The sequence below is a fragment of the Octodon degus genome, unplaced genomic scaffold (genome assembly GCF_000260255.1).
Source record: "Octodon degus isolate 3935 unplaced genomic scaffold, OctDeg1.0 scaffold00341, whole genome shotgun sequence".
Lineage (NCBI taxonomy): Eukaryota > Metazoa > Chordata > Mammalia > Rodentia > Octodontidae > Octodon > Octodon degus.
This window is the reverse complement of record NW_004524917.1, coordinates 265,189-281,996: the sequence shown is the minus strand read 5'-3', so window position 1 is coordinate 281,996 and position 16,808 is coordinate 265,189.

The following is a 16,808-nucleotide window of genomic DNA, read 5'->3' as shown; positions in this document are numbered from 1 at the left end:
TAGGTCTTTAGGTCTGGTTCACAGCAGGAGCACCCACCCCTCCCACAGTTTTAAGTAATTTCATCTTCTGTGCTGTCTCCTTTGAGGGCCTGGCCCTGTATGACTGCCTATAGTATTTTTATCTAACTCAGCCGCCTACAACAAAAGCATCTACTTCAACTGTTTACTTTTTCCAGTCTTAAAAATCCTTCTTCATATAGAAGCTTCTGACAAAATAAGTGAAAACTTTCTATACACATACCAGTTTCAACAAATATGTCGGACAAGTGAGAATTTTAGGATCTACACCATTTTTCGTGTTGATTCTCAAACAAGGTTTCCCTATGTAACACTTGCAGTCCTTCAATAGTTCTCTCCCCTCTCTTCCTGCTCCACATGTTATGGGTCACTCAGGACAGGAATCAGATCAACCAGATTGGAATTTTGAAAACTTTTTATTACTGAGCTCAGGGCCCCTGGTCTGCTCTCTTGCAGGAAGCAGGAAGGGGTTTTAAAACCTGGAACCACATTGAGTTTGATAAGAAAATTCATTGTCTGCCCACATTTAGTTTGGTAAACAAATTCATTGTCTGACACAAAATAATGCTTTCAGAGTGATTGGGACCAGGACTCAAGCTATATTTCCAGGGTTTTTGTTTCAGTTTCTGGTTAATTTGCACCTGAGTACCTGCAGGCAGCCTTGCATAGCCTGAGGTTACAAGAAGTTAAAGCCCAATTTTTTTTAAGTTATCTCTGTAAGCTAACTTTGCTGACAGGAATTGGTGAGGGTTACAGGAATTTTACCTAGCAAACAGCAAGAAACAGCCACTAGTTACTAAACAACTTAGAACAGTGGTAAGTATACATTTTTACACAACAGAAAACACAAGATTTACATTTATAATCTCAAATGTGAGTTGATCCATTACACACATTCTGACAAATTAATCTGGTTAAAGCCAGAAAGCAGAGAATGTTTAAATCTCCTCAGGCAATTACAATGTGGACTCAGGGCTGGAAGGACTGTACTACAGCATGCTGCATGCTCCTGAGCCTGCAAGACAGTTATAGGGCCTGTCTCAGCACTATGAAGGGAGATGCCAAGCTGGATACTGCAGCTATTATTTGTTTCTGCCACCAAAAATCATCAGTACCAAAGTTTGCCTTTCTCATCTTTTTTCCAAACACCAGTAGTAACCCAGACAGCCATATTTTAAAAGGAGAGTTTTTTTTATAGGAAAGTTCTCTTTATTGTTTTCAAATAGTGACTTTTTTTTTTTTTTTTTTTTTTTTTTTTTGGTCAAGGGTAAGATAAAAAAAAAAACAGCTTTATTGATCCAAGAAAAAAAAGAAACACCTCAGTAAGTGCTTAGAAATACAAATGCAAGGAATTAATTATTGGAATTCTAACTTTTGCTTATATTCTCCAGCATAACATTCTTATGGATTATAGTAGAAATGTTGACATTACCTAAAAATCTATCATGAAATTTAAGAATTGGAAAAACATTATCATTGATAAAGTTTGGGGAAAATTTTTCTTCAGTTTTCATGTTAAATGACTAATTTACTTACAGTTCCACAACTTATTGACTTTCCCACTATTATTTGTTGATAATCTCTAAAGTCATTCAATAATAGAAGAGTGTCAAAGATATGCATAAAGATACTCTTACATTTCTATTCTCATCTGAATTAATATTGCTATATATTTTAAAACTGCTTTTAAGGTAGCCTAGCCTTTTAAAAGAAGAATTTTAAGAGGATAACCACATGCACATACAAAAGTAGTTATAGACCCTTCCTGCATCACTTTCAATGCTAGTACAAATAACAGATGGGACAGTGATATTAAGACAGCCTGTCAGCACCATAGAAACTTTGACTGAAGAAGACACTGTTGTAACGTAACAAATGGATGAAAATTATCATAAAATTAAAGATAAGGCCTCTTTTTCCTAAATTACAGGCTGTATAACAGTAAATGGACTTTTTGAAGCACTTGAAATGGAAATATATCATGGTAATAACACATGGGTAGAGTGGTATTAAAGAGCATGTACACAATGCACAGTTCTTTTCCCTTCAGATAACTAACAAAAATAATAAAATAATTGTAATAAGCTATTTTTTCATAATATTCCAGTCGCACTGACAATATCGAGGCACAAATCTATAGAAACATAAAAGTTTGACTGATTTTAAGCACTCATGCCTCAAACACTCAAATAATTCTTCTTCCTGCAAGTAGTACTACAGGCAAGGAAGACTGTCCAGAAAACCTCTTCTTTTTAAAGTGTACTTGAATATTATCTCTGAAGTCTCTTCATAACAAGATCATCAGTATCAGATGTTTATAAATTATCACAAATATAACATGCACTCTTTCTCTTATAAATTATCACAAATATAACATGCACTCTTTCTCTTCTCTCAAGAATATAAAACAGAGCATTGGTAGTTTTTCATCACACTAAATAACTGGCATTAGAATCTCTTCTATTTTTTTTTCTATTTTTTTTTTTAATTATGAAAAATCTGACTCACCACAGACCTTTGGTCTTTCTTTTTTTGGTGGAACTGGGGATTGAACTCAGATCCTTGAGCTTGCCAGGCAAGCACTTATTCTACTGAATTATCTCCCCAGCCCCTATTTTTTAGTTTTAATACATTGTATATAGGGTTTTTTTTTTTTTTTTTTTTTCTGGAACTGGGGATTGAACTCAGGCCCTTGGGCTTACCAGGGGAATACTTATTACACTGAGCCATCTCCCTGGCCCCTGTATATAGTTTTTTTATAGGTATCTTTTTTTTTTTATATACACAAGGGGACTTTTTTTTTTTTTTTCTTTTTTGACGGAACTGGGGATTGAACTCAGGCCCTTGCACTTGCCAGAAAATCGCTTATTCCACTGAGCCAGCTCCCTGGCCCACTGGTCTTCTTTCAAGAACATTAAAGAATGAAAAACTTAAATTTCATTTTGGCCTGTTGGCCCTTGTTTCATGTTTCATGGTGAGATTCCTTTGATATATTTCTTGCTAATCATTATTCCAATGAAAGTGTAAACCTCAGAGATTGTGTCTACCTTTCTGCAAATGTACAGTGTCAAGCTATTGATCATTGTGGACCTAGCATTTTTCCTTTCTTTTCTCATTTACATCATCTGGTCACTGACTGGACTGATCTGGTCACTGAGTGGCCTCAGTGGTCAAGTACAATCTGGGGTGTTTCTTCTCACTTACCAACATGTTTGCCTCTGCCCATATTTTCTTTTTCTCTTTCAAGAAACTGTAACCAAACTGTGAGGCAAAAATATAATTTAAACTTGCTAATGTTTTAAAGAGTATAAAAATGATAAGTGAAGTAAAATATGATCAATTTCCTATAAGAACATCATGATGTATTAAAGCAAAAAATATTTATAAAGATCAGAAGATCTTTCTGACACCTGAAATTATGATGGCTGTGTATAAACTTTCCTGTTAAATGACCAAAACTCAAGTCTCACTTGTTTGAGAAAAAGGTAAAAGCAAAATGTAAAGACTATTTACTCAAGAAACACTTAGATTAATTCAAACTTTGAACAAATTTTGAAATTTTGGCCAAGTTCTGTAAGAGAGCAATATAATCTATAATACACAGTGATTGGGAGTACCTTAAGTCAACAAGAAATGATGAAAATCAGACAAAGAACTGTCGTCTTAGTGAATATTGACATCATTTCAGTTCTTAATAATTACTGGCAATCTTCTAGGTAGTGGATCTAGTGCTCTATGACAAAAATATCAGATTTCAATTAAAAGCAGGTATTTATAGATGGGATTTTGGGGTTTGGGGAGATAACTCAGTGTTTTAGGTGCCTGCCTGGCAAGCACAAAAACCCAGGTTCAAACCCCAATGCAACATGCCATGCCAGCCCCAGAACCCTGGGTGCTCCATGCCAGTCACCAAAACTAGGCATGGTGGTGCATGCCAGTAATCTCAGTTCTGGGGAGGCTGAGACAGGAGGATCACAATGAGTCTGATCTATATAGTGAGATCCTGTACTAAATCAATCAATCAATAAAAATTAGATGAAGTTTTATCTAAGAAAAGTTATTTGTAAATTAAGATATATTACACAGTGAAAATTCAATGTCAAAAGGTACTAGCATAGATACAAGCAAGGTATCATTGTCTTCAGGGGTTTAATGACAATTGTATAAATATCCCTAAATGAATTATTTATTTTCTCTGAGGTCAGTTAAGATTGAAATAAATCAATGCTTTTTGCATACAATATCTATAGCAAAATAGCTCATTAATTTATTAAATACATAATTCCATATCCTATCCCACAACAAAAAATATATCTGACAGCAGAGCCAGGTATCTGCTTTCTAATGGGCTTTATGAACATGTGGACTCTGAAATCAACAGAATATAATCTTGAAATTAAGTTATTGCCTCTCCTCCTCCATAATGGAGCCTCAGCACCTGCAGCCACTTCTTCCTCCTTTTTTCCTCCTGCATTCCATACTGGCCCCCTTGCAATTCTCCCAGTTCTGCCTCTGGTCCTCAAGTGTTCACCAAATGGCCAGCAACCAGTATCTTGCCTGCCATGTGGCTATCCACTCCCACTGTAAGATCCAGAAATATATAAAGACAAATGGATATTTTGAGAATAATGCAGATTTGTAAGATATTTGTTGAAAATCCACAAAGAAACAAAAATTGAAAGAGGATTTCATGTTAAATTAGAATTAGCTCTACAGGAAAAGAAGACAGAACTGGAAATATGGTGACACTTTAGATTTTATTAGATTAAATTGGATGTAGGTGCTGCCCTTATGTGTGGTAATTAAGGCACATACTGAAGAAATCTTTAGAAAATAAAATAAACCAGGATGTAGTGGCACAGACTTATTCTAGCACCTTGGAGGCTGAGACAGGAGAATGACTGGGAGTTCAAGGTCAGTATGCTTTATAAAGACATCAAAGGAAGCCTAAACTGTATAGTGAGATCTTGTCTCAAAAAGGTGGAAAAGAAAGAGAGAGAGAGAGAGAGAGAGAGAGAGAGAGAGAGAGAGAGAGGAACAAGGATGAGCCATATAGACTGTGTCTATTGAGCAAATGCTGAAAAAAAGTCATGTTTTTGTGCTGAGAATTACACGACTAATGAAATTATTTAGACAAATATTAAATTCAAATGTAGGGAGAAGGTAAATATTAATCACAAGTAAATATCAACTTCCCAATTGCCACATGAAATTATGTGAATTTATTATGACTAGAAATTCAAAGGATTATGCAAATTAAGTGGGATTCTGAAAGACCACAAAGTATCTGACTTGATAAGCAAATAGATATAAATGCACACATTTATATGGAAGAGATTTGAGAATATTTTCAAGGACCACATTGTAACACTTTATAAACGTTATGCAGTTTCTTTTATGTTACATATTGTAGTGGTAGATTGTGTAAATTTGAGAAGCTAAGAGCTTAGCTAATTCAGCTCAGCAATTCCACATTCTAGTGTGTGGGAGCCCTCCCCTATAGTGACTTATCACTTAAAGGAAGACAAGGAAGATCGGAGGGTCCCATTCTTCCTCATACTAACTCCAGTCTTTGCCATCCGTTCAGATGTCATCTCCTGGCTTACAGTGCAGACTCTTGACTACTGCCTTGTATCCTAAAGCCTCCTGGTATAGACTAATCAGCCTTCCCTTGAAGAACCATTGACTTCCTGATATGGCTTTCACAGAATGCTGCAGTGAGTTCCAGACCTTGAACCGAATCCTAGTTTCTGCTGTGCAGATGCCTTTTGCACTCTTCCTCATCAGACTCTGAGGCTGACTATTGTAGGTCAATCTTTTAATTTCTTATACATTTGTACATCTTGAGTTATATCTAAAATTCTAGTAAAGAATCTTAGAGAGAAAAAGTTATTTCAGAGCAACAGTATCTGACAATAACTGAACTATTTTCAATGCCTATAAAAGCTGTGAAAAGTGAAAGAAAAATGTTTAATTTTAGTAATGTAACTTGTAAAAGGAACTTCAGCCCTTGATAGAATTTTTTCTTTCATTAAATCTTTTTTTTTTCCAGAACAGGGGATTGAACTCAGGCCTTTGCGCTTGCCAGGGAAGTGCTTATTCCACTGAGCCATCTCCCCAGCCCCTCTTGATAGAATTTACAGAAGGAGATATTAATCTGCTTCACTGGCAACATTGAACTTTAAAGTTAAATTCAAAGTTGATTTTAATAGTGTGTACCAGATGCACAGTTGAGAAAACAAAGATGTTTTGGTTATTCCCACCCAACAAAGGAGAAGGAACATTCTCCTCTCTATCCCATATCAATTTCTTTGTACACTGGTAGGATCAGCTTGTAGAAGTCTAGACATCAAACTCCTGTTCAGATTCTACTTGGGGTAATTCTCTTTAGAAAGCAATCACTGATGTATAATACAGACTTTCATAAATGAATTTTATTGTGTTCCAGTGAAATGCTTGAATGAGAAATGATATTTCCTGGTACAAGATTATTTGTTATTACCCAATATTCAACTGAAGCATGCAAGAAGCTAATTTGAAGTCTAAAGATAAAAAATGATTTCCTAAAAGGCTGACAAATGTAAACACAGTGAAGTGACACCTTTGTTTCCTAAATAATGTAGGTTAAAAAGCTATTCTGTGAAAAATTGAAAACCAAAAAAATGTCCATAGGAAGACACTTGACAAGATTTTTTTTTTTTTTGGTGTTGTGTTTTAATAATAGTAGTAGAAAGATAAATATTCCCCAAACAATTGGACCACCAGATGTGAGCCCTTGCTGTAGAACAGGCAGGTGTGTAGGAGAGAGGGAGAAATGCACACTGGGTAAACCAAGAGCAGAAATGAGTGATATGATGAGGATGTTGCTATAGTTTTCTACCAAAAGCCTTTTGGAAGGATCAGTCCAGTCAACCCAACAATATGGCACAGAGATGCAAAATGAAGTCAAAGAGAGAAAGTTCTACAGATTAGGAGCCCTTGTATGACACAGTATTCTCTGTGAAACAGAAGGTCATGAGTCCAAAAGCTCATGGCTTTTTTTTTTCCATTATGGATCAAGGAGGTGGGTGGGGATGCAGCAGAGTGGTAGAAAAAAGAAAATTTGCAGGCATAAGCTGTCGTGAGAAACAGAAGACCTGTGTACCATGCACAGGACCTCCAAATGGCAATCTAAAGATAGTCTGATGTATGCAGGGTTGGCACCTTGCTGCCAAGAAGATATAATGCTTTTTCAGTAGCAAGGCTTCAGCTGAAGTGTTATCACATGTTTTAGCCTGGAATCTCACAGGATTTTGCTCAATACTCCTTGCCATTCATTCACACAAAGAATATTTCCACCCAGGTGCTATTGCTTTGTTATTAATGAGACCAGTGATGCCTCAGCTAGACTCAGGAAATTAATTTTTCCAGTTAAAGGGCTGTCTGTTCCAATATAGCAAGGTGTGCATATCTCAGTAAGACAGGTGAAGAAGAGTTCAGGGGAGCTATTTTTCTCTGGGAAGCACACATTTTAGTCTCCCACAGCACATTCCATGTCTTTTATTTCTTACTAATGAGTGACAAAGATGATACAACACTATGTGAACAGTTTTCTGTACAGTATGGTCCAAATTTTGCCTCTTCTTTAATAAGTAATGGAAATGAGTGTGAGAAAATTAGACTCATTATTTCAAATATGTCTCAGTTACTCTTCCCTCATTGCTGGGACAAATTCCAGACACCTGAAATGAAGGAAGGAAAGGTTTATGTAGTTTACAGCTACTGGAGGTTTAAGTCCATATCCACATGGCTCAAAGGTAATGTGACACATTTCAGAGGGCAGCCTTTCATGGTAGCAGCAGAAAGCAAGCAAAGGGAAAAGTGTAACTCAGACAGAATTTGATACAGGGAGTGCGGCTGTTGCTGTGACTAAGCCTGACCATGTGGAATACAAGCTTTTGGGAATGGCTTATGGGAAGAGATAGGACTGGTTTAGAGGGGTTGCCTACTAGTGAAGACCTAGAATGCCTTCAGCTCTTCTGTGCAGGAGATTCTGGTCAGAGCTCAGAACAGCACAAGGCTAACAGAAAGTCTGCCTATAAAGACCAGCCTTAGTAGTTTTCTTCTGGGAAGGAATGCACTGGTTATTGAACTTCAAATGACACCGATTTAGCTTGGAAAAAAAGTGTGTCTGAATTTTGCTCATGTCCAGAGACTTTGACAGAGAATAAGATCAAGAGTAGTAGACTGATTAATCTTTCAAAAGAAATTTCACAGCAGCCAAATATTGAGGGAGTACCATGGCTGATGTTGGGGGATTTTAGTCAGATTTATGTTGAGAATCAAGAGCAAAGAGCCCAGCAGGAAGATATAAATACTGTGAGTTTGGCCAAAAAGAATCTCCAATAAAGCTGTGGGCTGCAAAGAAAGATCTGAGATCTCCATTGCCAGGAAGGAACAGAGAATAGAAAGGATGGCCTGAGGACATCACAGGAGGCAGCATGTCTCAGCTCTTCACAATCTCAGAGTTGGAAGGGTAAGGCACTTTGATTTGAGGAGAAAGCCACAGAGCCCCATGTTCCAAAATGGAGGCAGTAGCCTCCCCGTGTTCCAGAATGGTACTGCTCTAGAGAATTTATTCATTGAAATCATGGTCAGAGTGCTGAGCAGTTCAGATACTTGATCCCTACAGCTAAGAGAGAAGGGAGCCTGGCTATTGCTCCAGCTGGCAGCAGACCTTGGCATCATCTACATGTTGATTTCAGGTGCTGGCAGAAGGCTTCCACTTGGATTTCAGAAGAAGGAATGAGAGAGCGGGCAGTGCTCCTCTAAGGTTGCAGTGTGGGAAGCAGAGAGCAAGAAGCTAAATGTACAGTGGAAAACCCTGAAGTCTGAAAAAGCCAGGAATGTGGATCATCTAAGGGAAACTGAAAGGAGGGGGCAAAGATGGCCTAAGAAAGAGGCCATGGAAACTACCACCAAGAGTGCCATAGGGCAGAGCGACATGGAGCTCATAGTTTGCCACAGATTGCTTTAAATGTCCCACTAGGTATTATAGGACTTAATGTTTGTCTTTCTGGATTTTGGACTTGTTTGGTCCCAGTGCTTGGTATCCTTCTGTGTGTATGTTTTTGGAGTTGTAAAGTTTATTTTGTACCTTTGAATGTTGGAAGTGTTTAACTTTTCATTTGTATAGAGGCTCACAGCTAAGAATTTGCCTTGGATCTTGGAAGAGACTTGGGACTTGAACTTTTCAGCAATGGGGTTCCACCAAAAAAAAAAAAAAAAGAAAAAAAGAAAAGAAAAGAAATGGACAAAAATGCCTTTCGTGCAAAAGGATATGTATGAGACTTTGGGGTCCAGAGTCAGAATGTTATGTTTTCTGTCCAATTGTTCCCCCAAACCTCATGAAGTCATTGGGCAGGTACTTCCAGAGTTTGAGAATAACTCATGATCCACTGGGATTATGGGTCTTTGGACCTCTGGGATTATGTTTGTGAGTATTGCACATAGCCTGAGGGATATATGCTGAATGCAACTTAAGGGAGACTTTCTCTCTGTAGCTATTGTTACTGACACTACTCCATTTTTCTCTCTACTGTTTTGTGCTGCCATGAAAGGATGCTCTCTGCCCTGTGCCAGTCTGCCCTGAGCCAGTGGAGTATAGACCGAAACCTCCATTAACTGTGAGCAAAATAAACCTTTCCTTCCTTCATTTTGAGTGTAGTGTATTTGTCCCAGAAATGAGAGAAGAGTAACTGAGACCAATATTTGTAGCAATCTAATTTGCAAATTAGTTTTTCTCATTAAACTTAGAATATTTTAATGAAAACACCAAAGCAAAATTTGCTGAAATTCATAGTTATAAAGCACTTTTTGTCAAGTAATTGTCATGCTTAAAGTGAAATCATCATTTGAGATTGGGACTGTATACTGTATACTGTATACTTTTTTTTTTTTTTTTGGCAGAACCAGGGATAGAACTCAGGCCCTTGCATTTGCCAGGGAAGTGCTTATTCCACTGAGCCATCTGCCTGGCCCCTGTATACTGTATACTTAAAATGAAAAAAAAAATAATTTACACCTTTTGAGGATTGAGGGGATAATGTTTCTTCAGAAGCAAGCCAGATGTTCACATATTAGACAAAAGGGTGAAATGAATTTTAACTTAATTATTATACAAATGCATTTTTTTCAGTCAATGTTCTTAGAATCAAAATTTAGATAATCATTTACAACTCTTTGTGAAATTCACAGTTGTAAATAATAATTTTTCCAAAATAAGTGTTGCTACTATTGTGTTTGGTATCACTATCCTGATTTTTGTATCGTAGTACTCTTCCTTATTGTTAGTTTTTTAAATCTTATTGAGAACAAAACCAATAAAAAAACAGAAATGACACAGACTTTCAAAACACAAGACTATAGGAATTCAACAATGCTTTCTATATTGCATATTGTTATCTTCAAAGTAGTTGTTTAGATTAAAAGTTATAAGCATGTAAATTTGGTCCAAAATGTTAGACCTGAACTTATAGTCTTTTTGAGAAAGAAAGACAGTGAAGAAGAAGTTCTAGAACTTTTTAAGAAGATGATCATGCCCTCACCTCTGTACACTGGATGTAAATGGTTAGGAATCAGAAATGACATAGATTCCTTGACAAAGACTGATCATGGGAAGTTATGTTTTTGTCCATAAAATATTCTCATACTTTGCCCAAAGTAGGCCAATGCTTTTCTGGAATGCTCTCCTATTAATGGGAGTTGGGTGCTCCTTAAATGAGTGATGTGTCACCACCAAAGTAGAAAAAAGGCCATGTGCACATCTATATGCTCAGATTTATTTGTTCCTTAATGAATTCAGTCTAGGTTAAGAGTATTAGTGAAATCAGGTTCAAAGTAACAGATCAAGTGGCTGAAGAAAGTTTCATAAAGAAGGTGATTTTCCTCAGGGGGAGGCAATAAACTAAATCACGGTCTTCACTCTGCTTTCTGTTGTGGTCTTTTACCACGATGGGAGGGAGTCATTATGATTTGCGAAAACAAATGCTGCAACTCATTTGGAGTCAAGCCTGCACAGAAAATGAAAACAACACATTATAAAAAAATGCTGTTATAAGGATAGTTATATTCTAAAATTCTATAGTGTCTATTTATTTTTATGAATTTAGTACAGGGACTACAGAGTTTCATTACATAGATTGGACTTCTAGTGATTCTCCTGTTTTAAACCTCCCAAACACAAGGATTACAGGTGGGTGCCACCATGCCCAGTTTAAATGGTCATCTCAGCACACCTTGGGGGCAGAGGACTCAGCAAGGGCTACAGTGCCTAGAGATAATACAAAAGAATATCCAGTACCAAAAAGACTACCTCACATAGACTAGATAATTCAATAATCACAAAATGTATGAATAAATTTATTACAATTCCCTTTCAGAAATATAAAATTCTTCCAAGATTTTCACTAAACTCCTTTATTCCCCCTTAGATTTTGCCTTTTGCCTGGACATTTTAATATTGAACTCTCCAAAGAAATGACCTAAGGTGTTCTTTCTTTTTAAACTTTATTTAGTTATTTCATGATTTGTATCTCTTAAAAGACATTGTTTGGTTGCTAAACATTACCAATGGCCAAAGGGAATTCCTTCATAAGTTATAATAAAATATCCAAAAGGACTGAGAGACAATTGAAATCCTATGGACTATTTTTACTCTTGAATTGTGATGCATTCTTCTTTATTTCCATAATGTCTTGCACATTCTAGTCAGATAATTAAAGTTTCATGTAATTCTTATCATTGAATGTAGGATGTATTCATTCCTACCACAGCAGGCTGAGAATTTCTTAATAAATAACTTTTGAAAACTTTTCAGATCACATTGTGATATCATTTATGTACAGATTCTTATTCCATAGGTCTGTATGCAGCCTTCATGATCTAGTTTCACAAATCTACAGATGCTATTTTTATAACTTGTTCAATGATTACAATTTAGAAAAAATATTTAAACATATTGCAGGACAGGTTTATTCAAAGGCTTTCCTTTTTGCATGCAAAATTCTGATCAGGTGTTTTCACTTCATATACCTTTATATTAATCTCTGCAATTATAGAAAAAGTGTAATTATAGCAGTTATTTTGTTCACAATAAATTTGAGATTCAGGAAAATCCAAAAATTTAAAGGTCAGGAGACTGGACATAAATACAGTTATTTCTGTTGTAGAAACTCATCTTTTAACTACAGTACAGTAGTTGTCTTCTTTCAGGGTATTAGGTAAATCAGTGCAGTTCAATGATTTTGTAGTAGAGTATTGTTTAGTTGCTTTGCTCATTACTTAGACAAAATTCCTGCTGTTCCAAGGTCAGGAAGGAAAGGGACATCTAGCTCACAGTATTGTAGAGGCTTCAGTCTATAATCAGCTGACTATAAAGCAGAGCAGTTGGGCAGGGAATGATTCATGGTTTCCACAAGGCAGCAAGGCAACAAGAGAGGGCCACTGAAGCAAGGCTCTTGCTGTGCCTTATATTATGTCCAGTCTACCAGGGTTGGGGTGATATCGATCAGCCAGTGTGTGGCTGTAGCAATCACCCAACCTTCTTCTCAGCACTGTGCTATGAAGGAATCACACATTCTAGATTCAGCATCATTAAACAGTCTCCAGGATCACATGAGGCTTTGGGGCATTTAGATAAAGGCCGGTAAAACTAAATTTCTTAAACTAGAACTTTTGCCTTATTGCTTGCATTTAGTTTCATCTTCTAATTGACAGCACTGACAATTCTGGAACATCAAAACATAAAAATAAAGGAAAAGGTGTCAGTAGTCCCAGCTTACCTCTTTAATCATGTCCTGTACTGACTCAGTCAGGATACTGATTGCCATATCCATATGGAGGTGGAGGAGGATTTTGATATAATTGGTATGATGGATATCTGTCAATTGGCCTATATGGTTCAAACCTTTCCTGCATGTATGAAAAAGGAAGAGAAAATTAGAGATTGTAGACAAGGTCATTGTAGTGTTTAACAAAAGGTCAGGGAGTAGAATACTGATATCAACACATTATTGTATATATTATAGGCTTGTGCTTACAAGATTTCAGTTTTGTTCACATTTTATATAAAATGGAATTAATAAAATTTGTTTTATATTATATGTATATTGGAAGTATTTTTGTTCTATAATTTACATGGAAACTCTGCTAATGACCAAACAATGCAAATAGTTATTGAATGTACTTTATGCTATTTCTTCCAAATTCCCAATTTCCCTGTCTTTAAATATTATAAACAGAAGAAAATTCCTTTTTGCAACTAAGATGAGGGCTCTCACTTTTGCATCACTATGAGTTGCACTGCTTATAACTTATATTTTCTTTAAAATTTTATTAATATGATACTTTTCTGAGGTTTTTGTATATGGTGCCATTTTTTATTCCTCTATTTTCTGTGCTACTAAGGAGATTATGAGGATGTCACATTTGTAGATTCACCAAGTAGCATGAGATTTTGGGGTGATGAACTACATGATTAATTAGATATGTCAGTTCACCTTCAGAAATGCTCTAATGGGGGCTAGGGAGATGGCTCAGTGGAATAAGCGCTTCCCTGGCAAGCACAAGGACCTGAGTTCAATCCCTGGTTCTGAAAAAAAAAAGCAAAAGAAAAAAAAAAAAGAAATGTTCTAACAGTAGAAAACCACCTTTGCACATGAAATGTCTGAGGTAGTATAGAGTGTAGTGGGAACATGGAGAGTTGTTCCACATCAGGGGGTACAAAATCTTTGTAGAAATGGAAGTTCATACATTTTCACTCTTACACCTGAAATCAACCCAGAACTATGAAGGAATTCATGAAACAACTACAGAGGCATCAAGACCTCTGGCACTGTCACACACACTAGGACATCTGAGACATCCCCTGCTAGAAATGCATGTGTCTAAGGTATGAAGCCCAACTTCATGAGCTACTCTGTTATGACTGCTGCGTTCCCTTGGATAAGAATCCCACTAGTGCTAATCTGCCTTGAGAAGTCTCATGCTGCAGTGACCACACTGAGACACTTCCTATAGAAGTCAATGAAAGATCACAGCTCTGAGTCCAGCAGCTCCACTGACCTCATGCTCATAAGCATCTCTAAAATCCCTTCTGCATTTCTAGGGCAGCATGAGTACCTAATTACTCACCCTGTGCACACTGGCATTTGAAGTCTCTAAGAAACAGGTTTGTTCCACCAAAGCTTTCTGTACAAGGGACTGAACCTTGTACTTGCCAGACAGGCAATTATGCCACTGAGCTATCTCTCCAGCCCCCCACCAAAACTTTCAAAAGCCCGTAAAATATATGTTTCACAACCATGGTCCTTTGATTCCAGATAGAGTCAGGTAGCTTTCTGAACATTTGAGGCTTTAAATCAGCCAGGAAGCCTGCTCTATTACGCTTGTCACAAATAGCATGTCCTGAGAATCAGTCTGACCAGCTTCCTCATTCAATTCATCTCCCAAAGCACTTCCCATTGCAATTGTGCATCCAGGCATAGTTATCTGGGCCAAGAAGTAGAATTTGGCCTGCCTGTTCCCAGCACCTATTTCCACTGTGGTCCTGATGAGTTAACAGTGACCATGCCCAGCTCCTCTGGTTCTTAGAAAGTATTTGGGAAGGGTTCCTAGCATATTGGTTGATGAAGCCTTGTGAAGGTAAAGGCAATACAATGGAAATTGATATACCTGTTCTGGGCCCAGAGGAACAGGATGGTTACTATGTTATGTCAAAAAATTGAAAGGTACCCTACCTAGCTATAAACACTCTGTACTACTACTCAACAAGCAGAGAACAGTGCTGTTTTCCCTCACATCCAGTTCTGGTTATGCACAGCTTAGCACTTCAGGGATAACTGGATCTGACTAAGGCAGCCACACCTCAGCTATCATTGTAATTTTTAAAAACCTCCAGTTTAAGCCTGAGATGCACAGACACTGTCACTGCTGATTATAAGTGAAAAGCCTCACAGGTACTACAGACCTCACATGCAACAAAGCCTAGGAGTGCACAGCCAACCACAGCCTGGGACACATCAACAATGGAAACCCTCCTACAATAAAACTCACCCCACAAGGTGTTTAGAGATTCTCGATACACCAGAGGTAGGAAAAGTCACAGAGAAGACTATAAAACTGAATTAACACAACGTTTCAGAAGGAAATACCAGGAGCCGGAGAGATGGCTCAGTGTAATAAGCACTTGCTTGGCAAACATAAGGGCCTGAGTTCAATCCCCAGTTCTGCAAAAAAAAAAAAAAAAAAAAAAAAAAAAAAAAAAAAAAAAAAAAAAAAAAAAAAAGAAAGAAAGAAATACTATCTTACTGGCAATGTGGCAGACAGAGCATGACACAATAACTGAATGAGTAGAACCAGAGAACTGAACATAAACAAATAACACACACATCAGAAGGCCATTAAGAAAATTAAAGGTCATGTCTTACCTGTAAGTGGATTAAATGTCCCAAGTCAAAGTTTTACACTGGTGTGTAGATGGGGAAAAACCAACCAAACAACCAAAATGGAAAAATGTGACCTTGTAAATGGAAGTGAGAATGGAGAAGCAATAGTAATGCTTATGCAGTAAGTAGATCATGTCAAGAAGTAGAACAAAAGATAAAATGGTTACCAGATAGTAGTATTAGGATCAAGCAACACATGGAAATGAAAGTTACAAATATGTGTGCTCCAAACTTTGGAATACAATATTATGCAAAATAAAACTTAGGAGATCTAAAACAAATGATGGTCTCTAGAAAAATCTTAATGGATATCTTTAATACATGTTTCTTAATAGAAAAATAACACACAATGCAAAATTCTAAGTATTCTCAGTGCTGAATGTAGCTTATACCAAACAGTTCTATGACAGATTACAAAACATGTCATTTAATCTTTGGAGAAACCTTATTCCTTTCATCAAAATAGATTATTCTCTAGAACAAAATGCTTGTTTGTTAGGCTACAAAATAAAAAGTAATCATGTTAGTGAACAACATGAACAAAATTCCTGAAACCCATAAAGATGTTTTCTCTGAATTTCAACAAGTAAACATAAAATGTTTTTAAAAGGAGCTGAAAAATGCATATTGAACACATGGTTTATTGATGAGCAAATAGGTCCATAATGTAACAGAAAAACAATGTAAAAATATTCTGAAAAAAATGAAAATCAATGTGCAACTGGACAAAACTCAAAGGATACAGAACAATCGTTGCTAATATACAATTTTGTGCACATATCAAATAAATGAGATACCACCATTTGCATAAGTAGAAGGAAAACAGGAATCAGTCCATAAATTGGTAGAAGATAGTACACAAAAATCAGAAAAGAATATTGAATATGTATTAAACATTAATGAATATAAAGAACAGAAAGTAAAACAGAGCCAGCCCTTAAAATATAAAGTAAAATTAAGAAGTAGTTTGTTAGATTAACATAATACTAAAGATGAAATTAAAGTCAAAGAAAAATTATTCATAGAATTGACAGCCTAGAAGTATAAATAAAACCAAAAAAATCTTAGTGACTAGTAGGTTTCTGCATGTCAACAAATTAGATAAACGTAGGAAAAATTGATGCATATTTGAACACAAGTACCACAAAATTGGATAGATGAATATGTTTTAAGGAGATGAGCAGATATATAGCAAGTAAGAAATATGAATTAGCTATAAAAATTCTTCTTGGGGCCAGGGAAGTAGTTCAGTAGAACAAGAACTTGCCTGGCAAGCACAAGGGCCTGAGTTCAATACCCAGTTCC